Source organism: Salmo salar, unplaced genomic scaffold (assembly GCF_905237065.1).
Source record: "Salmo salar unplaced genomic scaffold, Ssal_v3.1, whole genome shotgun sequence".
Taxonomy (NCBI): Eukaryota; Metazoa; Chordata; class Actinopteri; order Salmoniformes; family Salmonidae; genus Salmo; species Salmo salar.
The window spans coordinates 99,978-127,327 of NW_025547467.1; the positions used below are offsets into that span (position 1 = coordinate 99,978).

The 27,350-nt window shown below is 48.7% G+C and overlaps 1 pseudogene; it reads right to left on the reverse strand.

Moving 5' to 3' along the window:
• Window positions 1-286: 286 nt before the first annotated feature.
• LOC123731886 (E3 ubiquitin-protein ligase TRAF7-like) lies at window positions 287-27,350 on the reverse strand (annotated as a pseudogene).

Genomic DNA, 27,350 nt, shown 5'->3' on the forward strand with positions numbered 1-27,350 from the left:
CCAGAGGGGGCAGCAGTACCACCGAGGCCAGAGGGGGGCAGCAGACCACCGAGGCCCAGAGGGGGGCAGCAGTACCACCGAGGCCCAGAGGGGGGGCAGCAGAGATATACATGATGGCTATTAAAGAACACAGTGGTTCTTAACCTGGAGTCCTCAAACGGGGGGCCCGGCCGATCCACTGGGGGCCCCGGCCCGGGCCGATCCACTGGGGGGAGGGGTACCCCAGTGGGATCAGTCACACACTTCAAAGTGTACACTATTTTAACGTTAGGGACCAGTCACACACTTCAAAGTGTACAGTATTTTAATGATCGGATAAATCAGGCGTACATCAAGTATACAACAGAATACTAACAGATCTAGGATCAGAGAGAAGACATGATCCGTTTCTACATTACCCCCCCCCCAGACTGATCACATCGTCATGATCCGTTTCTACATTACCCCCCCAGAGGGATCACATCGACATGATCAGTTTCTACATTACCCCCCAGACGGATCACATCAACATGATCAGTTTCTACATTACCCCCAGACGGATCACATCGACATGATCCGTTTCTACATTACCCTCCCAGACGGATCACATCGACATGATCCGTTTCTACATTACCCCCCCTAGACGGATCACATCAATTAGTAACACATTGACATGATCAGTTTTCAGGCATGTTTCACGGTTAGTAAAGAGAGAAAGAGAGAACAGGGGCACGGGAGAGAAAACAGGGGCACGGGAGAGAGAGAACAGGGGCACGGGAGAGAAAACAGGGGCACGGGAGAGAAAACAGGGGCACGGGAGAGAAAACAGGGGCACGGGAGAGAAAACAGGGGCACGGGAGAGAAAACAGGGGCACGGGAGAGAAAACAGGGGCACGGGAGAGAAAACAGGGGCACGGGAGAGAAAACAGGGGCACGGGAGAGAAAACAGGGGCACGGGAGAGAAAACAGGGGCACGGGAGAGAAAACAGGGGCACGGGAGAGAAAACAGGGGCACGGGAGAGAAAACAGGGGCACGGGAGAGAAAACAGGGGCACGGGAGAGAAAACAGGGGCACGGTAGGCATCTCTCTCATTTCACACCGTCTCCTTAACGACGGACATGTTTCAGTACGATACAGTTAATTTCAAACCGTTGACAGAAGCGCTGCGTCGTGGTCCTGAACACAGCCTACCATCATCATCATCATCCTCATCATCATCATGGCACTAAAACCAGAGCAGCAGAGTCGTGGTCCTGAACACAGCCGAGTCGTAGCAAGCAAAGCCCAGGGATCACCGTCCGTTCTTAAAAACACTGACGTCGCCTTTTCGCAACGTAAACAAGAGTTTCTATTTGACAACACTTCAGGCAGGTCCCGTTCCAGATGCTTCCGGTTGGTTCCTAGTGAATCCATCCTTGTTCCACTGCGGTCCAGTCCTCCACCGGGTCAGTAACGGTCCAGTCCCCCCCGGGGTCGGTAACGGTCCAGTCCTCCACCGGGTCAGTAACGGTCCAGTCAATAACGGTCCAGTCCTCCACCGGGTCAGTAACGGTCCAGTCAATAACGGTCCAGTCCTCCACCGGGTCAGTAACGGTCCAGTCAATAACGGTCCAGTCCCCCCCGGGGTCGGTAACGGTCCAGTCCCCCCCGGGGTCGGTAACGGTCCAGTCAGTAACGGTCCAGTCAGTAACGGTCCAGTCCCCCCCGGGTCAGTAACGGTGCAGTCTCCCCCGGGTCAGTAACGGTCCAGTCTCCCCCGGGTCAGTAACGGTCCAGTCTCCCCCGGGTCAGTAACGGGTCAGTAATGGCACTTCTCAGGGTTGGTCCAACAGCCTGGGTCTGAATCTTAACAGCTGTTAGCCTGCTGAACTGAAGCCAAGGCATTAACTTGGGGGAGCTAACAAGTCTTCAGTAAACAGTCCTGGAATTATCCCAAAGCAGGAGAGGGGCTGGTGTAGTCAGTGGGCAGAGCTAAGGTACGGCAGCTCCACCCATAATGCACTGGGCTAAGGTCACAGAGGTCGTGACCACTTCTGACCCTGCCCACATCAGGGGTTAAAGTTCATATAGCAGAGATATTTTTAAAAAAAACAGTCATGATCCTGAAGGATGATGAAACACAATCAGAGTGTGTGTGTGTGTGTGTGTGTGTGTGTGTGGGGGTCAGAGTTCATATGGTCCGTTTGACACAGGGTCGTCCACTGAGGTGGGAACATATGGCTGCTCAACCTCTCAACCAATCAGCATCCTCTAACATGTCCACACCTAGACACAGAAAGAGAGAGAGAGGAGGAGAGACAAGCGAGACACAAGAAAGAGAGAGCGAAAGACAGAGAGAGAGAAAACACAGTGAGGGATATTGGAATGGATTGACTGACTGACTAACCCTTCCACTACAATTTTCACGGCCCCAAAAATCCAGAGTGGCGTCGCAGTGTTAGAGGCGTCACAACCGGCCGTGATAGGGCGGCGCACAATTGGCCCAGCGTCGTCCGGGTTGGGGGGGGGCACCTGCAGGCTGACCAGTTAAACGGTGTTTCCGCCGACACAGCAACCTTCCCACTAGCCATGATTGGCTGAGATAATGAGTGGGCTGGACATGCCGAGAGAGTAGTAGTTCGGATTGGTCCTGCCATATAGAAGGCTTCTCTATCTATTCGAGCTCGTCAGTCTGTCTTGGTAATGTAGTAGAGCTGCATAAGTGTTGCTCTCCACTTTCTGGAGGATCAAGTTTTGAAAAATCTGTGGAAATTAGAGTCTGATAGCTAAGGAGATGGAGGAAACACCTGTCTCCGGGATTACATCTTCAAAACTAAGGGCAACCGTGGCGTGGCATCCGTGACAGGGAGAGGCGTCCATCATGGATCATGGATGTATACGGGTAAGATAGCTTGTTACATTTTCAGATATTACACGTTTTCTAATTTTGACAGAATGGGGTTTTCATTTCAAGCTAAAGTGCACCGTTAGCTAGCTAGCTACGGGTCTGAAGCTAAAGTGCACTGTTAGCTAGCTAGCTAACGTTAGCCGGCTGGCTCATTAGCTAACGTTAGCCGGCTGGCTCATTAGCTAACGTTAGCCGGCTGGCTCATTAGCTAACGTTAGCCGGCTGGCTCATTAGCTAACGTTAGCCGGCTGGCTCATTAGCTAACGTTAGCAGGCTGGCTCATTAGCTAACGTTAGCAGGCTGGCTCATTAGCTAACGTTAGCAGGCTGGCTCAGCTCATTAGCTAACGTTAGCAGGCTGGCTCATTAGCTAACGTTAGCCGGCTGGCTCATTAGCTAACGTTAGCCGGCTGGCTCATTAGCTAACGTTAGCCGGCTGGCTCATTAGCTAACGTTAGCCGGCTAGCTCATTAGCTAACGTTAGCCGGCTAGCTCATTAGCTAACGTTAGCCGGCTAGCTCATTAGCTAACGTTAGGTGACATTTGTGATCTTAAACACTGTTTACCTAGCTAACTAGCATGTCTTAAGCTAAAGTCTTAAGCTAAAGTTGGATATGGCCGGTGTCAGTAAAAGTCAGCCAAAAAAAGCATAATGAAATTGTTTCCAGCAGAGCTGTTAAGGCTGTTTTCATGTTATCCAGAGGTAAACAAATCAAATCGGCCAGAGCGTCAAGCGTGCGCTCCGAGATGGGTGGGGCTAAAGCTTTAGAGGGTGTGAACGATGCTGAATGGGTTGTAGACAAAGAAGAGCTCTCCAGTCGGGACCAAAACATTCAGAAAGGACATTTTCTCAAAAGTGAGTTCTACAAAGTTTATCATCAACTTTCAAAGCAGAATTACTTTCCCATTGTTCCTCAAAACTGCAGTGTGTGATATACCATTTTGTAGCTCTGAGTCTCTACTTTGATCCAGTGTAAAAAAAACAATAATAAAAAAATTCAAATTTTGCAACATAAGACCAAATCCAGGTGGTTAGTCACATATGGAGACTGTTCAGCGCCAAAAATAAAGGGTTAAAATATATAGATTTAAAAATAAAAATATATATTCCTGATCTTTCTTCTCTCTCTCAGATAAAGGACAGACACCTCGGCACAAACTTCCTTTAGGTACATTTTGGGACTAACTGTTGTTCCATGTAGTGAAATCTGTTACGTAACGCTATGGGCTGATAGCAGTAACGCTATGGGCTGATAGCAGTAACGCTATGGGCTAATAGCAGTAACGCTATGGGCTAATAGCAGTAACGCTATGGGCTAATAGCAGTAACGCTATGGGCTAATAGCAGTAACGCTATGGGCTAATAGCAGTAACGCTATGGGCTGATAGCAGTAACGCTATGGGCTGATAGCAGTAACGCTATGGGCTAATAGCAGTAATGCTAAATTCAATGTTTCATCACATAAATCAAATAGCTAAAACGCCTTAGTAGAGGGTTATTACTAAGGTTATTAGCCTTAGTAGAGGGTTATTACTAAGGTTATTAGCCTTAGTAGAGGGTTATTACTAAGGTTATTAGCCTTAGTAGAGGGTTATTACTAAGGTTATTAGCCTTAGTAGAGGGTTATTACTAAGGTTATTAGCCTTAGAGGGTTATTACTAAGGTTATTAGCCTTAGTAGAGGGTTATTACTAAGGTTATTAGCCTTAGTAGAGGGTTATTACTAAGGTTATTAGCCTTAGTAGAGGGTTATTATTAAGGTTATTAGCCTTAGTAGAGGGTTATTACTAAGGTTATTAGCCTTAGTAGAGGGTTATTACTAAGGTTATTAGCCTTAGTAGAGGGTTATTACTAAGGTTATTAGCCTTAGTAGAGGGTTATTACTAAGGTTATTAGCCTTAGTAGAGGGTTATTAACTAAGGTTATTAGCCTTAGTAGAGGGTTATTTACTAAGGTTATTAGCCTTAGTAGAGGGTTATTACTAAGGTTATTAACTAAGGTTATTAGCCTTAGTAGAGGGTTATTAACTAAGGTTATTAGCCTTAGTAGAGGGTTATTAACTGACTGGTGGGGGTGTGGCGGTACCTTGACGGTGCTGTCTACGGCTCCAGAGAACAGGCGCCCCCTGCTGACGGCCAGGGCAGTTACACTCCCCTGGTGTCTGAGGAGGGTCTGGGTACAGATCATGTTGTCCATGCTCCACACCTGTTAACACACACAGGCAGCGTTACTGTAAACACACACACACACACACACAGTTACTATAAACACACACACACACACACACTATAATCCACACAGTTGATTATTACAGGTCACTGTGAAAATAAAGGAAACACCAACACAGTGATTTAATAAGGTGTTGGGGCCACCAGGTAACTGCCAGAATGTGGGTTGGTTAGTCGGCAAACAAAATGTACCTACATTTGCATCCCTTCGTAAGACAGACAGACAGACGGTGAGACAGACAGACAGACGGTGAGACAGACAGACAGACAAGTCTTACCCTGAGAGAGCGGTCGTAGGAAGCGCTGAACACTTTGGTCTGGTCTGGTGTAGAGATGACTGCTAGAGCGTACACGGTCCCCACGTGACCCGTCAGGGTTCGGACCTGCTCCTTCGACTCGATATCCCAGACCTAGAGGACAGATTCAACATCAGGGATCCACATTAAAAAGAGACTGTCCCCTATTGTCCAGGACAAGACGATGGACAAGTACATTTTCCAAACAATTACTGCGATCAGAGGGGCCAACATTGGAATAATATTTTAATCTATTTTTCCATGTTATATATATATATATTTTTTTTAAAAGCCTACATGTCAAAGTGAAGGTGATATGCTATTGGCTACGGCCTCGTGTCCAATCCGATGTCGACACGAGGGGGGAGGAGGCACTAGAAAAATGGAGACTTTTCATTGCATAAATATTAGACTAAAACGCCTGTCATGATTTGACAAATATAATGAACGATAATTTAAAACATGAACGTCTGTCTTACAGGCTTGATTCTGTCAACACACTGAGAGGCAGGATTCAGATCAAACAGGCACAAGACCGGTGGCCGATACGCGCTGGAACCGTCACTGAGCGGAGACGGGCAGCATTTTCAAACTAAAATTTAACCAGAAACTTAAAAAAAATTGTAAAAATTGTTTTGTCATTTTTTTTTTGGTCACAATTTTCTATTATTTCAGTCACCATTTTATATTATATATAAGTCACCATTTTATATAAGTCACCATTTTATATTATATATGTAAGTCACCATTTTATATAAGTCACCATTTTATATTATATATGTAAGTCACCATTTTATATAAGTCACCATTTTATATAAGTCACCATGCCTTATCTTGTTTCAAAGTTGCCAAAACACAAGTATAGAAATGTTAAAAGGAAATTCTTTTAAAACACTTTAATCCCATAGAAACCAGCACTTTTCTCATGTTATAACAGGTTTAGAAAACAAAACACAAAATCTACGTTATTTTATTGTCCAGCAGAAAAAGGCTTATTAGTAACCAAAACTAGATGAAACAAAATCTCCCCTTTCATTCATTTTAAAATGGACATTTTCATCTCACATGAAACCCGTTCCTGCAGTTTGCTTTTGGAGAATGAGGTTCCCCCCCCCACTAATTACATTTTTGGGAACATTTACACGTAGCCTACAGTCACGTGCACAATTTGCTGTGTTCTTATAATATAAATAAATAAAACATTATCAACATTTTAAAAGTTAAACGGTCTGATCTGTTGCAACAGCCTCTTTGCTTTAAAAAAAATACATGTTTTTAGGTGCAGTGGATGTATGATTTTTGTCTCTGTTGTCCCAGAGTCTGGTCCCAGAGTCGGTCCCAGAGTCGGTCCCAGAGTCGGTCCCAGAGTCGGTCCCAGAGTCGGTCCCAGAGTCGGTCCCAGAGTCTGGTCCCAGAGTCGGTCCCAGAGTCGGTCCCAGAGTCGGTCCCAGAGTCTGGTCCCAGAGTCGGTCCCAGAGTCGGTCCCAGAGTCGGTCCCAGAGTCGGTCCCAGAGTCGGTCCCAGAGTCGGGTCCCAGAGTCGGTCCCAGAGTCGGTCCCAGAGTCGGTTTTGAACCGTAGATGTGTTTTTATTGTTGTTGATCATCCAGGGGATGACAGGACAGAAACATCCTTACATTTTGAGCCCTGGAGGGAATTATTTTGTATAAAAAAAATACAAAAGTATTTGTGCTGTAATTGTAATGTTGCTATATTTTATAGGCTATCGAGTGTGGACCAATCATCCTCCAGGAGAGTCTTAAAGGGCCAGGGTTGTGTTTGGAGACATGCAGAGAAGAAAATAGACAAGAGAACAGCCTCCATTTGGATGATTCTCCAGGGACAAAAAGAGAGTCGTGCATTTTTGCAAACATGTTGTTACAGACCATTTTCTATTATAAAAGTCACCATTGTATATTATATAAAAGTCATGACTGTATATTATTAGTCACCATATTATATAAAAGTCACCATTTTCTATTAGATAAGTCAACATTTTCTATATCAGTGACTTGAGCTTTTGGACGAGTCAAAAATCTGTCCTACTTGTCTGAAGGGCAAGTGGCTAAAAACGTTAACGTCAAGCCCCCGTCCCCTCGAGGACGGTATAAATCATGTCCCCTGTCCCCTCGAGGACGGTATAAATCATGTCCCCTGTCCCCTCGAGGACGGTATAAATCATGTCCCCTGTCCCCTCGAGGACGGTATAAATCATGTCCCCTGTCCCCTCGAGGACGGTATAAATCATGTCCCCTGTCCCCTCGAGGACGGTATAAATCATTGCCCCTGTCCCCTCGAGGACGGTATAAATCCTGTCCCCTGTATGTATCTCTGTGTGTGTATCTCTGTGCGTGTGTGTGTGTGTGTGTCTCTGTGTGTGTGTGTGTGTGTGTGTGTGTATCTTACGTGTATGAGGTTCTCGTAGGTGCCACAGACGATGTGATGGTTGGTGACAGCGATGGAATAGACACTTCCTCCACTGGTCTGGAGGACATGAACACAGTCCAGAGAACGGATATCCCAGATCTGATGACCGGGGAGAGGAGGAGAGAGAGAGGAGGAGGGGGGGATGGTAGGGGGAGGGGGAGAGGAGGAGAGGGGGAGGAGAGGAGAAGAGAGAGAGGAGGAGAGGGGGGGATGGTAGGAGGAGAGGGGAGAGGGGAGAGGAGGGAGGAGAGAGAGGAGGATGGTAGGGGAGGGGGGAGAGGAGGGAGGAGAGAGAGAGAGAGGAGGAGAGGGGGAGAGAGAGGAGGAGAGGGGGACAGTTTTATTAAGTCTATAATTATTATTCACTGTACTGAAGCATTACAGAGAGACAGAGAGAGAGAGACACAGAGAGACACAGAGAGAGACACAGAGAGACACAGAGAGACAGAGAGAGACAGAGACAGAGAGAGAGAGACAGAGAGACACAGAGAGACAGAGAGAGAGAGAGACAGAGAGAGAGAGACAGAGAGACACAGAGAGATACAGAGAGAGAGAGAGACAGAGAGAGAGAGAGACAGAGAGACACAGAGAGACACAGAGAGAGAGAGAGACAGAGAGACACAGAGAGAGAGACAGAGAGACACAGAGAGAGAGAGACAGAGACACAGAGAGACAGAGAGAGAGAGACAGAGAGACACAGAGAGACACAGAGAGAGAGAGACAGAGAGAGAGAGACAGAGAGAGACAGAGAGAGAGAGACAGAGAGACACAGAGAGACAGAGAGAGAGAGACACAGAGAGAGAGAGACAGAGAGAGAGACACAGAGACACAGAGAGAGACAGAGACACAGAGAGACACAGAGAGAGAGAGACAGAGACACAGAGAGAGACAGTCTCCCCCAATCTTGTCCCATCCCTCCATCTCCCCCTCTCTCTGATGGTCTGGTATGATGGCCCCCCCTGTCCTCCTACCTTGATGGTCTGGTATGATGACCCCCCTGTCCTCCTACCTTGATGGTCTGGTATGATGACCCCCCTGTCCTCCTACCTTGATGGTCTGGTATGATGACCCCCTGTCCTCCTACCTTGATGGTCTGGTATGATGACCCCCCCCCTGTCCTCCTACCTTGATGGTCTGGTATGATGACCCCCCCCGTCCTCCTACCTTGATGGTCTGGTATGATGACCCCCCTGTCCTCCTACCTTGATGGTCTGGTATGATGACCCCCCCCGTCCTCCTACCTTGATGGTCTGGTATGATGACCCCCCCCGTCCTCCTACCTTGATGGTCTGGTATGATGACCCCCCTGTCCTCCTACCTTGATGGTCTGGTATGATGACCCCCCCTGTCCTCCTACCTTGATGGTCTGGTATGATGACCCCCCTGTCCTCCTACCTTGATGGTCTGGTATGATGACCCCCCTGTCCTCCTACCTTGATGGTCTGGTATGATGACCCCCCTGTCCTCCTACCTTGATGGTCTGGTATGATGACCCCCCTGTCCTCCTACCTTGATGGTCTGGTATGATGACCCCCCTGTCCTCCTACCTTGATGGTCTGGTATGATGACCCCCCCCCTGTCCTCCTACCTTGATGGTCTGGTATGATGACCCCCCTGTCCTCCTACCTTGATGGTCTGGTATGATGACCCCCCTCCTCGATGGTCTGGTATGATGGCCCCCTGTCCCCCCTACCTTGGTCTGGTATGATGACCCCCCCTGTCCTCCTACCTTGATGGTCTGGTATGATGACCCCCCCCTGTCCTCCTACCTTGATGGTCTGGTATGATGACCCCCCTGTCCTCCTACCTTGATGGTCTGGTATGATGACCCCCCCTGTCCTCCTACCTTGATGGTCTGGTATGATCCACTGTAGAGGTGGTTCTGGGAGGCCACTAGAGCACGGACCCAGTGGTTCAGTCCTGTTAACTCCTTCTTCAGCTTCAACTCTGTCCCCACTATGTCCCACACCTGGAGAGAAACGAGAGGGGGGGAGGAGGACAGAGAGGAGGAGGGGAGGAGGAGAGAGGACAGAGAGAGAGAGGGGGGAGGAGAAGGGTAAAGAAGACAGATGGGAGAGAAGGAAGAGGAGAGGGAGCGAAAACGGAGAGAGATTAGCCAACAGACAGATCGGTGAGAACCACACATTTAGAGCAGGGGCGGTATTATAACACACAACCCACACCACACACACACACACACACACACACACACACACACACACACACACACACACACACACACACACACACACACACACACACACACACACACACACACACACACACACACACACGTTAGGAAGTGATCAGGCGTTAACAGTGCAGATGATGTCATTGAGCTGAAACACTTCAGGACAGAGAGTTGTGGACGAGGGAAAATCCCTTTCAATAGTGAGATAATTCTTCCCTCCTTCTGTCCCAGTTCCCATGGCGATAGAGGGAGCACAGTCCCCATGGCGATAGAGGGAGCACAGTCCCCATGGCGATAGAGGGAGCACAGTCCCCATGGCGATAGAGGGAGCACAGTCCCCATGGCGATAGAGGGAGTGTACAGGAAGAGGCCTGGGGTTAAGGGTTAAAGCTGTTGGTCTGACTGGTACTGTACAGGAAGTGGAGGCCTGGGGTTAAAGGTTAAAGCTGTTGGTCTGACTGGTACTGTACAGGAAGTGGAGGCCTGGGGTTAAAGGTTAAAGCTGTTGGTCTGACCGGTACTGTACAGGAAGTGGAGGCCTGGGGTTAAAGGTTAAAGCTGTTGGTCTGACCGGTACTGTACAGGAAGTGGAGGCCTGGGGTTAAAGGTTAAAGCTGTTGGTCTGACCGGTACTGTACAGGAAGTGGAGGCCTGGGGTTAAAGGTTAAAGCTGTTGGTCTGACCGGTACTGTACAGGAAGTGGAGGCCTGGGGTTAAAGGTTAAAGCTGTTGGTCTGACCGGTACTGTACAGGAAGTGGAGGCCTGGGGTTAAAGGTTAAAGCTGTTGGTCTGACCGGTACTGTACAGGAAGTGGAGGCCTGGGGTTAAAGGGTTTCTATTCGCTGGTAATAAAACAGCTTGTTTTTCTCCTTCTAAGGCAAGTCGTCCCGGTCCTGAAGCAGCAAAGCATCGCCAAACCATCACATCCCACCACCACCACGCTGGACCGTTGGTATGAGGTCCTTACTGTGGAATGCAGTGTTTGGGTTTTCGCCAGGCATTATGGGACGCGTGTCATTCCCGAAAAAGTTGTACTTTTAACTCCATAGGTCCATAGAACATTCTAACCAAGAGTCTCGATGATCACCCAGTTGCTTATTGGCTAAACTTGGGAGTCGACTTCCTGGACGACACAGGTCCTGTAATATCTAATAAAAACCTAAAAACACTATTCCACAGTAAGGACCTCATACCATCGGTCCAGCGTGGTGGTGGTGGGACGGTTTGGAGATGCTCCGCTGCCTCAGGACCGGGACGACTTGCCTTTATAGAAGGAACCATGAATTCTGTTCTGTATCAGAGACAAGGTGAGGTCCGTCCGTCCGTAAAGCTGAAGTCCAGCTGGGTCCATGCAGCGAGACCACGATCCAAAAAAAACACACGAGCCTGAGTCTACATCAGAATGGTCGAAAAGCAACAAGTACAGGAAGTGTTTGGTTGGAGTCACTGCAGCTCCAGGAAGTGTTTGGTTGGAGTCACTACAGCTCCAGGAAGTGTTTGGTTGGAGTCACTACAGCTCCAGGAAGTGTTTGGTTGGAGTCACTGCAGCTCCAGGAAGTGTTTGGTTGGAGTCACTACAGCTCCAGGAAGTGTTTGGTTGGAGTCACTGCAGCTCCAGGAAGTGTTTGGTTGGAGTCACTACAGCTCCAGGAAGTGTTTGGTTGGAGTCACTACAGCTCCAGGAAGTGTTTGGTTGGAGTCACTGCAGCTCCAGGAAGTGTTTGGTTGGAGTCACTGCAGCTCCAGGAAGTGTTTGGTTGGAGTCACTACAGCTAAAAGGAGGCACAACCAGTTACTGAATGTCAATATTACTTTTTCACAGGGGGCATTAACAAAATAAAAGTTAAAAACATTTTGGTTTGAACTGGTTCTCTTGTTTATAATTACTAATTAATATGCGCCTCATCCTGAGTTAAGGAGCCACTGTATTGATCCCGATCTATTTCATTGGTTTACCTTTCAGACCACAGTGTACGGACACACTGGATAAATCACAGCTTAATGGATGTCATGAGAAGCCTGAATTTAAACCAAATCACCAGGATTAAAGACCAATCTCTCTCTCCCAGTCTCTCTCTCCCAGTCTCTCTCTCTCCCAGTCTCTCTCTCCCAGTCTCTCTCTCCCAGTCTCTCTCTCCCAGTCTCTCTCTCCCAGTCTCTCTCTCCCAGTCTCTCCCTCCCAGTCTCTCCCTCCCAGTCTCTCTCTCCCAGTCTCTCCCCTCCCAGTCTCTCTCTCCCAGTCTCTCTCCCCCAGTCTCTCTCTCCCAGTCTCTCTCTCCCAGTCTCTCTCTCCCAGTCTCTCTCTCCCAGTCTCTCTCCCCCAGTCTCTCTCCCCCAGTCTCTCTCTCCCAGTCTCTCTCTCCCAGTCTCTCTCCCAGTAAAGGAGAGGAACAGTCTCTCTCCCAGTCTCTCTCTCCCAGTCTCTCTCCCAGTAAAGGAGAGGAACAGTCTCTCTCCCAGTCTCTCTCTCCCAGTCTCTCTCTCAGTAAAGGAGAGGAACAGTCTCTCTCCCAGTCTCTCTCCCAGTAAAGGAGAGGAACAGTCTCTCTCCACCTGGAGCTCAACCTCCACGTCTCTGCCTACTGACACCAGTAAAGTGAAGGAAGCAGCTTCTCGGGCCTCCATTTTAAAAAATGGTCTCCAACTCTACCTTGATGGCCTTGAGGGATCCGCTGAACAGCATGCTGTGGGAGGACACCAGCGTACACACCGGGTTGTCATGGGCACGGATAGTATTCACCTTCTGCAGGGTCTGGACGTCCCACACCTACACACCAGAGACAGAGACGAGAGAGAAAGAGAGGCAGAGGGGAGAGAAAGAGAGGGGAGAGAGAGAGAGAAAGAGAGGGGAGAGAGAGAGAGAAAGAGAGGGGAGAGAGAGAGAGAAAGAGAGAGAGAGAGAGAGGACAGGGGAGAGAGACAGGGGAGAGAGACAGGGGAGAGAGACAGGGGAGAGAGACAGGGGAGAGAGACAGGGGAGAGAGACAGGGGAGAGAGACAGGGGAGAGAGAGGCAGAGAGAGGGGAGACAGGGGAGAGAGAGGAGAGAGAGGCGAGAGAGGGAGAGAGAGAGGCGAGAGAGGGAGAGAGAGAAGAGAGGCAGAGAGAGAGACACAGGAGAGAACGCAGAGTCTTGTTGGACAGAGGGCTGTCTGATAATCTCTGTATATAACAGCAGGGTCATGGTTCTACAGTCAGTGGAGGTGTTGCTACCATGCTGTTGCCATATATATATATAATCCCAGGCCCCGTCCTAGACGGAGGCCTTTTGCCTTTTGGTAGGCTGTCATTGTAAATGACAATTTGTTCTTAACTGACTTGCCTCGTTAAATAAAAGATTAAATAAATGTAAAAAGGTGTGTTATAATGGTTATACACACACACACAGGACAGTTTATTAGGTACACCATCCCTTTCACCACAATGGATCGCTCCTCCAGACAGAGAGTCACGTGGTCGTAGCTTGTTATATAAAGCAGGCAGACAGGCATCGAGGCATTCAGTTACTGTTCCATCGGACAGTTTATTAGGTACACCATCCCATTCACCACAATGGATCGCTCCTCCAGACAGAGAGTCACGTGGTCGTAGCTTGTTATATAAAGCAGGCAGACAGGCATCGAGGCATTCAGTTACTGGTCCACCGGACAGTTTATTAGGTACACCATCGCATTCACCACAATTGGATCGCTCCTCCAGACAGAGAGTCACGTGGTCGTAGCTTGTTATATAAAGCAGGCAGACAGGCATCGAGGCATTCAGTTACTGGTCCCGTTAGAACGGGCAAAAAACGAGTGACCGAAGCGTGGTACGATCGTCGGTGCTCCACTATCTCAGAAACGTCTGTCCTTCCTGGGGCTTTTCACATCTTGAGTGTCTCTGGTTTACAGAGAACGGCACAACAAACAAACAAACAAACATCCAGTCAGCCGCAGTCCTGTGGGTGAAAGCAGCTCGTTGAGGAGAGAATCGTGCTTAGCTAACATGCGGGGCACAAACAGCCAAATAACAGCAGCGTTCCACAGCGGTGGGCAGAACGGGCGTCTCCGGAACAAACAACTCGTCGATCCTCGTCACGGATTGGCTATTAGCAGCAGAACGACCACACCGGGTTCCCCTCCTATCAGCTAAAAACCAAGAAGAGACAGCTCCAGTGGGGACCGGGTCACCAACGCCGGGTCACCAACGCCGGGTCACCAACGCCGGGTCACCAACGCCGGACAATTGAGGAGAGCAAAAACACCGCCTGGTCCAACAACTCCCAGCTCCTGCTGCGCCATGCTGATGGCAGAGACAGAATTTGGCATCTGGGAGTCCATGGCCCCCGATCCTGTCTGGTGTCAGAGACAGAATTTGGCGTCTGGGAGTCCATGGCCCCTGATCCTGGCTGGTGTCAGAGACAGAATTTGGCATCTGGGAGTCCATGGCCCCCGATCCTGTCTGGTGTCAGAGACAGAATTTGGCATCTGGGAGTCCATGGCCCCCGATCCTGTCTGGTGTCAGAGACAGAATTTGGCGTCTGGGAGTCCATGGCCCCCGATCCTGTCTGGTGTCAGAGACAGAATTTGGCATCTGGGAGTCCATGGCCCCCGATCCTGTCTGGTGTCAGAGACAGAATTTGGCGTCTGGGAGTCCATGGCCCCCGATCCTGTCTGGTGTCAGAGACAGAATTTGGCGTCTGGGAGTCCATGGCCACCGATCCTGGCTGGTGTCACCGGTACAGGCTGATGGCAGAGACAGAATTTGGCATCTGTGAGTCCATGGCCCCCCATCCTGGCTGACGGCAGCGGTGTAATGGTGTGGGGAATGTTTTACTGGCACACGTTAGGTCCCTTGATACCAGTTGAGCAACGTTTACATGCCCCGAAGAATTCAGGCTGTAATGGAGGCAAAGTGGGGGTCCGACTTGGTACTAAATGGGGTGTACCTAATAAACTGGCCAAAGACAGTCAGACTGTAGGTGTGTTATTGTGGTTAAACGGGATCCTTTATAAGAAGGTGAGTTATTGTGGTTAAACGGGATCCTTTATAAGAAGGTGTGTTATTGTGGTTAAACGGGATCCTTTATAAGAGGGTGAGTTATTGTGGTTAAACAGGATCCTTTATAAGAAGGTGTGTTATTGTGGTTAAACGGGATCCTTTATAAGAAGGTGAGTTATTGTGGTTAAACAGGATCCTTTATAAGAAGGTGAGTTATTGTGGTTAAACAGGATCCTTTATAAGAAGGTGAGTTATTGTGGTTAAACGGGATCCTTTATAAGAAGGTGAGTTATTGTGGTTAAACGGGATCCTTTATAAGAAGGTGAGTTATTGTGGTTAAACAGGATCCTTTATAAGAAGGTGTGTTATTGTGGTTAAACGGGATCCTTTATAAGAAGGTGAGTTATTGTGGTTAAACGGGATCCTTTATAAGAAGGTGAGTTATTGTGGTTAAACGGGATCCTTTATAAGAAGGTGAGTTATTGTGGTTAAACGGGATCCTTTATAAGAAGGTGAGTTATTGTGGTTAAACGGGATCCTTTATAAGAAGGTGAGTTATTGTGGTTAAACGGGATCCTTTATAAGAGACAACAGTCAGAACAGACTCACTATGATGGTGCAGTCAGCTGAGCCACTATACAGTCTGTTCCTACAGGGAGGGAGAGGGGAAGGAGAGAGAGAGAGAGGGGAAGGAGAGAGAGAGAGAGAGAGAGGGGAAGGAGAGAGAGAGGGGAAGGAGAGAGAGAGGGGAAGGAGAGAGAGAGGGGAGAGAGAGAGAGGGAGAGAGAGAGAGAGAGAGAGAGAGAGAGGAGAGAGAGAGAGGGGAAGGAGAGAGAGAGGGAAGGAGAGAGAGAGGAGGGGAAGGAGAGGAGAGGGGAAGGAGAGAGAGAGGGGAAGGAGAGCGAGAGGAGAGAGAGAGGGAAGGAGAGCGAGAGAGAGAGGGGGAAGGAGAGCGAGAGAGAGAGAGAGGGGAAGGAGAGCGAGAGAGAGAGAGAGGGGAAGGAGAGAGAGAGGGAAGGAGAGAGAGAGGGGAAGGAGAGAGAGAGGGGAAGGAGAGAGAGAGGGGAAGGAGAGAGAGAGGGGAAGGAGAGAGAGAGAGAGAGCGGAAGGAGAGCGAGAGAGAGAGAGCGAGGGGAAGGAGAGAGAGAGCGAGAGAGGGGAAGGAGAGGGGAAGAGAGCGAGAGAGGGGAAGGAGAGGGGAAGGAGAGCGAGAGAGAGAGAGGGGAAGGAGAGAGAGAGAGAGAGGGGAAGGAGAGAGAGAGAGAGAGGGGAAGGAGAGAGAGAGAGAGAGAGGGGAAGGAGAGAGAGAGAGAGGGGAAGGAGAGAGAGAGAGAGAGAGGGGAAGGAGAGAGAGAGAGAGGGGAAGGAGAGAGAGAGAGAGGGGAAGGAGAGAGAGAGAGAGGGGAAGGAGAGAGAGAGAGAGAGGGGAAGGAGAGAGAGAGAGAGAGAGGAAGGAGAGAGAGAGAGGAAGGAGAGAGAGAGAGAGAGGGGAAGGAGAGAGAGCGAGAGAGGGGAAGGAGAGAGAGCGAGAGAGGGGAAGGAGAGAGAGCGAGAGAGAGAGCGAGGGGAAGGAGAGCGAGCGAGCGAGAGAGAGAGCGAGGGGAAGGAGAGCGAGAGAGAGGGGAAGGAGAGAGAGAGAGAGAGAGAGAGGGGAAGGAGAGAGAGAGGGGAAGGAGAGAGAGAGGGAGAGAGAGAGGGGAAGGAGAGAGAGAGGGAGAGAGAGAGGGAAGGAGAGAGAGAGAGAGAGAGAGAGAGAGGAAGGAGAGAGAGAGAGGGAAGGAGAGAGAGAGAGAGAGAGGGGAAGGAGAGAGGGGAAGGAGAGAGGGGAAGGAGAGAGAGGGGAAGGAGAGAGAGAGAGGGGAAGGAGAGAGAGAGGGAAGGAGAGAGAGAGGGGAAGGAGAGCGAGAGAGAGAGAGGGGAAGGAGAGCGAGAGAGAGAGAGAGGGGAAGGAGAGAGAGAGGGAAGGAGAGAGAGAGGGGAAGGAGAGAGAGAGGGAAGGAGAGAGAGAGGGGAAGGAGAGCGAGAGAGAGAGCGAGGGGAAGGAGAGAGCGAGCGAGAGAGAGAGAGGGGAAGGAGAGCGAGCGAGCGAGAGAGAGAGGGGAAGGAGAGCGAGAGAGAGAGAGGGGGGAAGGAGAGCGAGAGAGAGAGAGGGGAAGGAGAGAGAGAGAGAGGGGAAGGAGAGAGAGAGAGAGGGAAGGAGAGAGAGAGAGAGAGAGGGGAAGGAGAGAGAGAGAGAGGGAAGGAGAGAGAGAGAGAGGGGAAGGAGAGAGAGAGAGAGGGGAAGGAGAGAGAGAGAGAGGGGAAGGAGAGAGAGAGAGAGAGGGGAAGGAGAGCGAGCGAGAGGGGAAGGAGAGAGAGAGAGAGAGAGAGAGAGAGAGGGGAAGGAGAGAGAGCGAGAGAGGGGAAGGAGAGAGAGCGAGAGAGAGAGCGAGGGGAAGGAGAGCGAGCGAGCGAGAGAGAGAGGGGAAGGAGAGAGAGAGAGCGAGAGAGAGAGCGAGGGGAAGGAGAGCGAGCGAGCGAGAGAGAGAGGGGAAGGAGAGAGAGAGAGAGAGAGAGAGGGGGAAGGAGAGACAGAAGAGTCAGGGATCCACAATACAACAGCAGCATTGAAACCTGTATATGATTATATGTCCTGATATTATTACCACTGGAATTAACAGTCAACACAGACCTTTTCATTTATACAACTCTTAGCACCGTGTGTGTGTGTGTGTGTGTGTGTGTGTGTGTGTGTGTGTGTGTGTGTGAGTGAGTGTGTCTCCGTACCCCTGTATACACAGCGCCAACACGATTCCATCATGACCCTCCAGAGTCTTCTGACATTTATAGGTGGTGCAGGTATCCCACACCTGGCAGGGAGAGAGAGAGGGGGAGGGAGGAGAGAGGAGGGAGAGAAGAGAGAGGGAAGAGAGAGAGAGGGAGAGAGAGAGGAAGAGAGAGAGAGAGAGAGAGAGAGGGAGGGAGAGAGAGGGAGGGAAAGAAGAGAGAGAGAGGGAGAGAGGGAAGAGAGAGAGAGGGAGGGAGGGAGAGGGAAGAGGAGGGAGAGGGAGAGAAAGAAGAGAGAGAGAGAGAGAGGGAAGAGAGAAAGAGAGAGAGAGGGAAAGAAGAGAGGCAGAATGTCAACATGCATAACGGTCTGATCGTTGATCGACGATGGGAACTCAATAATAAGTGAGTAAAGGATAACTAACAAAATAAAAAGTTGGGAGTAAATACAGTTTCTGTCCCTTTACCCTCCACTACATCCCTGGTTGGGTCTGATCCACCTTTACCTGGTATTTTACCATCAGTCCATTCTGAACCTGTCTGGCTGAGGGGCAGGGTGGGTAGAATGAGCTCTGCTTCCTGACAACCAGAGGGGCAGTGTGGGTAGAATGAGCTCTGCTTCCTGACAACCAGAGGGGCAGTGTGGGTAGAATGAGCCTCCTCCTGACAACCAGAGGGGCAGTGTGGGTAGAATGAGCCCCCTGAAACCAGAGGGGAGGTGGAGAAGAGCTCCTTCCTGACAACCAGAGGGGAGTGTGGGTAGAATGAGCTCTCCTTCCGACAACCAGAGGGGCATTGTGGGTAGAATGAGCCTCCTTCCTGACAACCAGAGGGGCAGTGTGGGTAGAATGAGCCTGCTTCCTGACAACCAGAGGGGCAGTGTGGGGAGAATGAGTCTGCTTCCTGACAACCAGAGGGGCAGTGTGGGTAGAATGAGCTCTCCCTCCTGACAACCAGAGGGGCAGTGTGGGCAGAATGAGCTCCCTTCCCGACAACCAGAGGGGCAGTGTGGGTAGAATGAGCCTCCTTCCCGACAACCAGAGGGGCAGTGTGGGTAGAATGAGCCTGGTGTGTGTGTGTGTGTGTGTGTGTGTGTGTGTGTGTGTGTGTGTGGGGTGTGTACCTTGATGGTTTTGTCCGAGGACCCAGAGAACAGCAGGTCCCCTGTAGAGTAGACACACAGACACCAGACTGGCCCCTGGAGACCACGAACGCCCTTTACATTTAAAGATCTGTGGGGGTCGTAGGAGGAGGAGAGGGATACACAGGGAGGGGTAGTTTAACATCTCTCCACAACGGACAGGTGAAGAAGAGGAGAGGGGAACAGAAGATGAGAGAGAGGAGAGGGGAGAGAGAAGAGGGGAGAGAGAAGAGGGGAGAAGAGAAGAAGAGAGAAATGACAGTGAAAAGCAGAGGAGAAACTCACAGCCCAGGATGCCCATGTTGAGTGGCGCTGATGTGGGACAACCCATCCTGAAAGACAGAGAGAGAAAAAGAGAGAGGAGACAGAGAGAGAGGAGAGAGAGAGAGAGACAGAGACACAGAGAGACAGAGCGAGAGAGAAGAGCAGAGAGAAAAGAGAGAGAGAGAAGAGAGGAGAAGAAAGAGACTAGCGGAGAGACACATAAGATTCAAATAGTATTATGCATTTAACACATTCCACAATATATTACATAATTCGATTCACATATCATATGCAAAATAGCTATTTAAAAACTTAAAAAAACAATATAAATAACAAACAATACAATCAATAAAAACACAGTATAAAAAACAGAATAAAATGTCAGTAGAAAAAGTAAAAAAATGAGGAAGGATCAGTATAAAAAGAATAAGAAAAGGAGGAGAAGATAAAGAAAGAAAATGATAGAGAAGGGTGAGTCAGAAAAGAAAGTAATATAAGAAGAAAGAGAAGAGACAGAGACAGAGAGAAAGGAGAGTATAAATGATAAAGGTATGTGTGTGAGTCAGTATAATATAAAGTAATATAATATAAATGATAAAGGTAGTGTGTGTGATCAGTATAATATAAAGAATATAATATAAATGATAAAGGTAGTGTGTGTGAGTCAGTATAATATAAAGTAATATAATATAAATGATAAAGGTAGGTGTGTGAGTCAGTATAATATAAAGTAATATAATATAAATGATAAAGGTAGGTGTGTGAGTCAGATAAATAAAGCAATATAATATAAATGATAAAGTATGTTGTGAGTAGATAAATAAAGTGTAGAACCAGAGGTCACGTTGAGCATGGAAGCATCTCTCCTGAACTCCATCAGATCTTCACTCAGTTTACTCTGGTTCTCATCAGGACATCTGGGAACACACACACACACACAACACACACACACACACACACACACACACACACACACACACACACACACACACACACACACACACACACACAAAAAATAATGGTCAATAGTTTAGCTTTATTTGTACAGAACGCTTCCATCCTGGATATTTACATCACCATGTTTTACTACTTATAGAAGGAAACGGCTCTTAAGGAGAGCAGGAAGAATTCACTAATATATCGTACCAAGATATCGAAGAATCCACATAATTACCCCCTACACCCGGAATATTGTACACCCCTCGGAATATCTACAAAACCGTACCCCCTGCATATCCTGCACACCCCTGCATATCCTGCACACCCCTGCATACCCTGCACACCCTGTAACCCCAGCATACCCGTACAGCATACCACCCCCCGTAACAAACGTCAGGTTCTTCCAGCTGGTCAGTTTCTCAGACAGTTTCCCCAACATGGACTCAGGAAGGCAAATCCTGGTTTCTGAGACAGGGTACCTGCATCTCATGGAACCTATCAAGAGAGAGAGAGGCATCATGAACCTATCAGAGAGAGAGGGAGGGGTACCTGCATCTCATGGAACCTATAGAGAGAGAGAGGATCATGAACCATAGAGAGAGAGGAGGTACCTGCACCAGAACCATAGGAGAGAGAAAAGGGGAGAGAGAGAGAAAAGAGAGAGAGAGAGAGGAGCAGAGAGAGAGAGAGAGAGGCATCGGGGAACCTATCAGAGAGAGAGAGAGAGAGAGGCATGTGAACCTATTAGGAGAGAGAGAGAGAGAGGCATCGAGAACCTATCAGAGAGAGAGAGAGAGAGAGAGGCATCATGAACCTATCAGAGAGAGAGAGAGAGAGAGGATGTGAACTATCAGAGAGAGAGAGAGAGAGAGAGAGGCATCGTGAACCTATCAGGAGAGAGAGAGAGAGAGGCATCGTGAACCTAGAGAGAGAGAGAGAGAGAGAGAGGACGTGAACCTATCAAGAGAGAGAGAGAGAGGACGTGAACCATCAGAGAGAGAGAGAGAAGAGAGAGAGGAAAAAAGAGAGAGAGAGAGAGAGGCATGGGAACCTATCAGAAGAGAGAGAGAGAGAGAGAGGATCGGGAACCCATCAGAGAGAGAGAGAGAGAGAGAGGAATGGAATATCAAGAGAGAGAGAGAGAGAGGACGTGAACCTATCAGAGAGAGAGAGAGAGGCATCGGGAACCATCAAGAGAGAGAGAGGCACTAGAACCATGAGAGAGAGAGAGAGAGAGAGGCATCGGAATATAGAGAGAGAGAGAGAGAGGAGGAACCATCAAGAGAGAGAGAGAGAGAGAGAGAGGCATCATGAACCTATCAGAGAGAGAGAGAGAGAGAGAGAGAGAGAGGCATCATGAACCTATCAGAGAGAGAGAGAGAGAGAGGCATCAAGAACATCAGAGAGAGAGAGAGAGAGAGGCATCGTGAACCATCAAGAGAGAGAGAGAGGATGTGAACATCAGAGAGAGAGAGAGCATCGGAACATCAGAGAGAGAGAGAGAGAGGCATCATGAACCTATGAGAGAGAGAGAGAGAGGCATCGTGAACCATCAGAGAGAGAGAGAGAGGCATCGTGAACCATCAAAGAGAGAGAGAGAGAGAGGCATCATGAACCTATCAGAGAGAGAGAGAGAGAGAGAGAGAGGATCATGAACCTATCAGAGAGAGAGAGAGAGAGAGAGAGAGGCATCATGAAACCATCAGGAAGAGAGAGAGAGAGAGAGAGAGGATATGAACCTATGAGAGAGAGAGAGAGAGAGAGAGAGGCATCATGAACCTATCAGAGAGAGAGAGAGAGAGAGAGAGGCATCATGAACCAAACGAGAGAGAGAGAGAGAGAGGAATCATGAACCTATCAGGAGAGAGAGAGAGAGAAGCATCGAGAACCTATAGAGAGAGAGAGAGAGGCATCATGAACCATCAGAGAAGAGAGAGAGAGAGAGAGAGAGAGGATATGAACCTATCGAGAGAGAGAGAGAGAGAGAGAGGATATGAACCTACTCAGAGAGAGAGAGAGAGAGAGAGAGAGAGAGCAACATGAACCTATCAGAGAGAGAGGGAGGGGTCACCTGCATCTCATGGAACCTATAGAGAGAGTTGTGGGTCCGATTCCACGGGGGCCAGTACAATTTTTTAAATAAAATATAAAAAATGTATGCATTCACTACTGTAAGTCGCTCTGGATAAGAGCGTCTGCTAAATGATAAAATGTAAATGTAAAAGACAGAGCGAGAGAGAGAGAGAAGAGAGACAGAGAGAGAGAGAGACAGAGAGAGAGAGAAGAGAGAGAGAGAAGAAAAAGAGACAGAGAAAGAGAACAGAGAGAGAAGAGAAAAAAAACCAGAAGATCACAAAAAAAGTATAAAACCAATAAAAAGTATACATAAATAAAATCGACAACATATGAAAGAATTTGCAGTTATTATTTAGATATATTCCGCAATCCAATCCATATTCAAATTATAATATTATCACAATATCAAATTAGAATACATCACAATACAATATGTAGGCAAATACATATATATCATAAATAAGAAAATGATATACAAAATAAAAATACAAAAATTAAAATCAATATAACAGTATAGAGAAAAAAAGAGAAATAGATACAGAGAGAAGAGAGAGAAGAGAGACAGAGAGAGACAGAGAGAGACAGAGAGAGAAAGAAAAAAAAAAGAAGAATACGTATGTTGTTGGAGGAACCTCAGTTAAACTTACACAGTCAGATGGGTGGATATGTATCCTGGTTACCTATAAACACACAGCTACAGGGGGAGAGAGAGAGGGGAGAGAGAGGGGAGAGAGAGAGGGGAGAGATGGGTGGAAAGGAAAAAAAATAAGGGGAGAGAGAGAGGGAGAGAGAGGGGAGAGAGAGGGGAGAGAGAGAGGGGTTAGACAGGGGGTCAGATGGGTGGCATATGATCCGGTTACCTATAAACACACAGCTACAGGGGAGAGAGAGAGAGAGGGGGAGAGGGGGTTAGACAGATGCCCCTCCGACAGAGTCTACCCGCCTCTGTACCCCAGACATACAGATAATTGTAAGGTCCCTCAGTCGAGCTGTGAATTTTAAACACAGATTCAACCACAAAGACCAGGGAGGTTTTCCAATGCATCGCAAAGAAGGGACCATTGGTAGATGGGTAAAATGTTTTTTTTTAAAGAGACATTGAATACCCTTTGAGCTGGAACATAATTAATTGATGGGTATCACTTACCCAGTCACTACAAAGATACAGGCGCCCAGCCTAACTCAGTTGCCGGAGAGGAAGGAAACCGCTCTGGGATTACACGAGCAATGGTGACTTTTTAAAACAGTACAGAGTTTAATGGTGTGATATGAGAGAATCATGGGATGGATAACAACATTGGAGTTACTCCACAAATACTAACCTACATGACAGAGGTGAAAAGAAGGAAGCTTACAGAATATAAACATGCAAAAATATATAGAATGTACAAATATTGTACAATCCAGGTGTGGAAAGCTCTTTAGAGATTTACCCAGAAAGACTCACAGCTGTAATCGCTGCCAAAGGTGATTCTAACATGTATTGACTCAGCGGGGTGAATATTTAAGTAAATTAGATATTTCTGTATTTCATTTTCAATGAATGTGAAAAATGTCTAAAAATATGTTATGGGGGGTATCGTGACGCCATTACGGGGGTATCGTGAGTCACTACGGGGGACGTGACGTCACTACGGGGGTATCGTGACGTCACTACGGGGGTATCGTGACGTCACTACGGGGGTATCGTGGAGTCACTACGGGGGTCGTGACGTCACTACGGGGGTATCGTGACGTCACTACGGGGTATCGTGAGCGTTACGGGTATCGGACGCATTACGGGTATCGTGAACGTCATTAGGTATCGTGACGCATTACGGGTATCGAGCAAGGGGATGTGATGTCATTACGGGGTATCGTGGATGTCATTACGGGAGTGATGTCATTACGGGGTATCGTGATGTCATTATGGGGTATCGTGTATATAGGTGAGACAAATATATATTTATTTTGAATTCCCAGCTGTAACACAACAAAATGTGGAACAAGTCAAGGGGTGTGAAAACTTTCTGATGGAGGAGGAACTGAGACACCAGAGAGGAGAACGCCACTCAATGCTGTTCTGGGAGGAGGCAACTGAAGAGAGGAGACGTGACTCAATGCGGGGTGTGGGGGGGAACTGAGACACCAGAGAGGAGAACGTGACCGACTCAATGCTGTTGCTAACGGAAACCCTGGGGGTGTGTGTGCGACCTACCCGTATTTGGAGTGAGGACACTTGATGTGTTCGCATTCCTTCAGGTGTCCCCCTCCAGGTTCATGGTGAGCAGAGGAGGACAGGAGGGGTTGTTGGGACAGCGAACGGACGGTAGTCACAGCTCACCTCGTGCTCCCTACAGGTCAGAGGTCAACATCAGGTCACACCCCCCCATAGACTCGTCTCTCGTCAGACCCCTATAGACCGTCTCTCGTCAGACCCCCACAGAGTCTTGACCCCCCCCATAGACTGTCTTCGTCAGACCCCCCTATAGACTCGTCTCCTCGTCAGACCCCCCTATAGACTCGTCTCCTCGTCAGACCCCCCTATAGACCGTCTCTCGTCAGACCCCCTATAGACTCGTCTCCTCGTCAGACCCCATAGACTCGTCCTCGTCAGACCCCCCAGACTCGTCTCCTCGTCAGACCCCCCTAGACCGTCTCCTCGTCAGACCCCCCAAGACTCGTCCCTCGTCGACCCCCTATAGACTCGTCTCTCGTCAGACCCCCCTATAGACTCGTCTCCTCGTCAGACCCCCCTATAGACTCGTCTCTCGTCAGACCCCCCTATAGACTCGTCTCCTCGTCAGACCCCCCATAGCTAAACCCAAAGTAACATTTCCAGCCCGTACCTGCGCGTGGTGAGCTTGATGGTAAAAGGACACCCCATTGGATCCACTTCAAAGTTCCCAGGTCCTCCCATCTTAGGTGTCCCTTCGCCCTTACTAGCGGTAGGCCCTCCTCCAGCCCCGTTAGGGGAAGCGGGGCTGGCGGTCTGTTGGAGAAGCCGACAGCCGTATTTACAGTGGATAAACAGCTCTCCTATCTGTTCTGCTACAGCTATGTTGTTCACCACCACCGTTAACAGCCGTGTCCACTGGACATTTATCTGGAGGGGGGGAGAGAGGGAGAGGGAGAGAGAGGGTGGAGAAAGATGGGGTGGGGGGAGGAGGAGGGGAGAGAACAGGGGCGAAAGATGGGTGGGGGAGGAGAGGGTGGAGGAGGGGAGAGAACAGGGAGAAGGGGTGGGGGAGAGAGGGAGAGGGAGAGAGAGGGTGGAGAAAGATGGGGTGGGGAGAGAAGGATGGGGAGAGAACAGGGAGAAAGAGAGGGGGAGATGGAAAGGGAGAGAGATACAAACAAATGTAAAAACAATTTGCTTTAACATTACATGTGATGCTGGAAAGGTAACTATTAACCAACAGTGGAGAGGAGAGAGGGAGAAGGTAACTATAAAGGTAACTATAAAGGTAACTATAAAGGAACTATTGGAGAAGGTAATAGGTTAAAACCAACAGTGTAGGCAGGTAAAGTCTCCTACCGGAGGTCAAGGCACATCGTCTGCAGAAGGTGTGCTGGAGGGAGAGACAGACAGAGGTCAATGAGGGAGAGGGGTGAGGAGGACAAACAGGGGGTGAGGGAGAGGACGACAAACAGGGGTGAGGAGAGGAGGGGTAGAGGAGAGGAGGGGTGAGGAGAGGAGGTGAGAGGAGAGGAGGTGAGAGGAGGGGTGAGGAGGGGTGGGGAGGGGTGGGGAGAGGAGAGGAGAGGTGAGGAGGGGTGAGGAGAGGAGGTGAGAGGAGAGGCTGGGGGATGGTTTATCTCACCCCACAGGTGGTGATGACAGGATCTTTGAAGACGCTGCAGCAGAGTTGACAACACAGCTTCACTGACGGCTGCTCTGCAAACACCAGGGGCTCCTACACACAACATCACTAGCATAGTTAGCACTCAGGTAACACTAGCATAGTTAGCACTCAGGTAACACTAGCATAGTTAGCACTCAGGTAACACTAGCATAGTTAGCACTCAGGTAACACTAGCATAGTTAGCACTCAGGTAACACTAGCATAGTTAGCACTCAGGTAACACTAGCATAGTTAGCACTCAGGTAACACTAGCATAGTTAGCACTCAGGTAACACTAGCATAGTTAGCACCTCAGGAAACACTAGCATAGTTAGCACTCAGGTAACACTAGCATAGTTAGCACTCAGGTAACAATAGCATAGTTAGCACTCAGGTAACACTAGCATAAAGTAAGCACTCAGGTAACACTAGCATAGTTAGCACCCCAGGCAAACACCAGCATAGTTAGCACTCAGGTAACACTAGCATAGTTAGCACTCAGGTAACAATAGCATAAAGTTAGCACTCAAGAGAAACATAGCATAGTTAGCACTCAGGTAACACTAGCATGTTAGCACTCAGGTAACACTAGCATAGTTAGCACTCAGGTAACACTAGCATAGTTAGCACTCCAGGTAACACTAGCATAGTTAGCACTCAGGTAACACTAGCATAGTTGCACTCCTGGTAAACACTAATATTGACTGAGGTAACACTAAAGAGACTTTAATTTATATGTTAGCACTCGTAGTGGCGACTAGAGCATAGTTAGCACTCAGGTAACACTACGCATAACATGTTAGCACTCGGTAACACTAGCATAGTTAGCACTCAGGTAACACTTAGCATAGTTAGCACTCAGGTAACACTAAGCATAGTTAGCACTCAGGTAACACTAGCATAGATTAGCACTCAGGTAACACTAGCATAGTTAGCACTCAGGTAACACTAGCATAGTTAGCACTCAGGTAACACTAGCATAGTTAGCGACTCAGGTAACACTAGCATAGTTAGCATTCAGGTAACACCAGCATCGATGGCACTGGGGTATCGTTAGCACTGGGGTATCGTCAGCATGGTTAGCATCGATAGCACTGGGGTACCGTTAGCATCGATAGCACTGGGGTAACGTTAGCATCGATAGCACTGGGGTAACGTTAGCATCGATAGCACTGAGGTAACGTTAGCATCGATAGCACTGGGGTAACGTTAGCATCGATGGCATCCAGTTAACACTGGCATCGATAGCGCAACGTTAGCGCATATTTGATGTTGAAGAATTGTTAGCATCTTTAGCACGTACTGCGTGTCGTCGTCGTTCTCGTGAAGAGAGAAGGTTGAGCGGAGAGACAT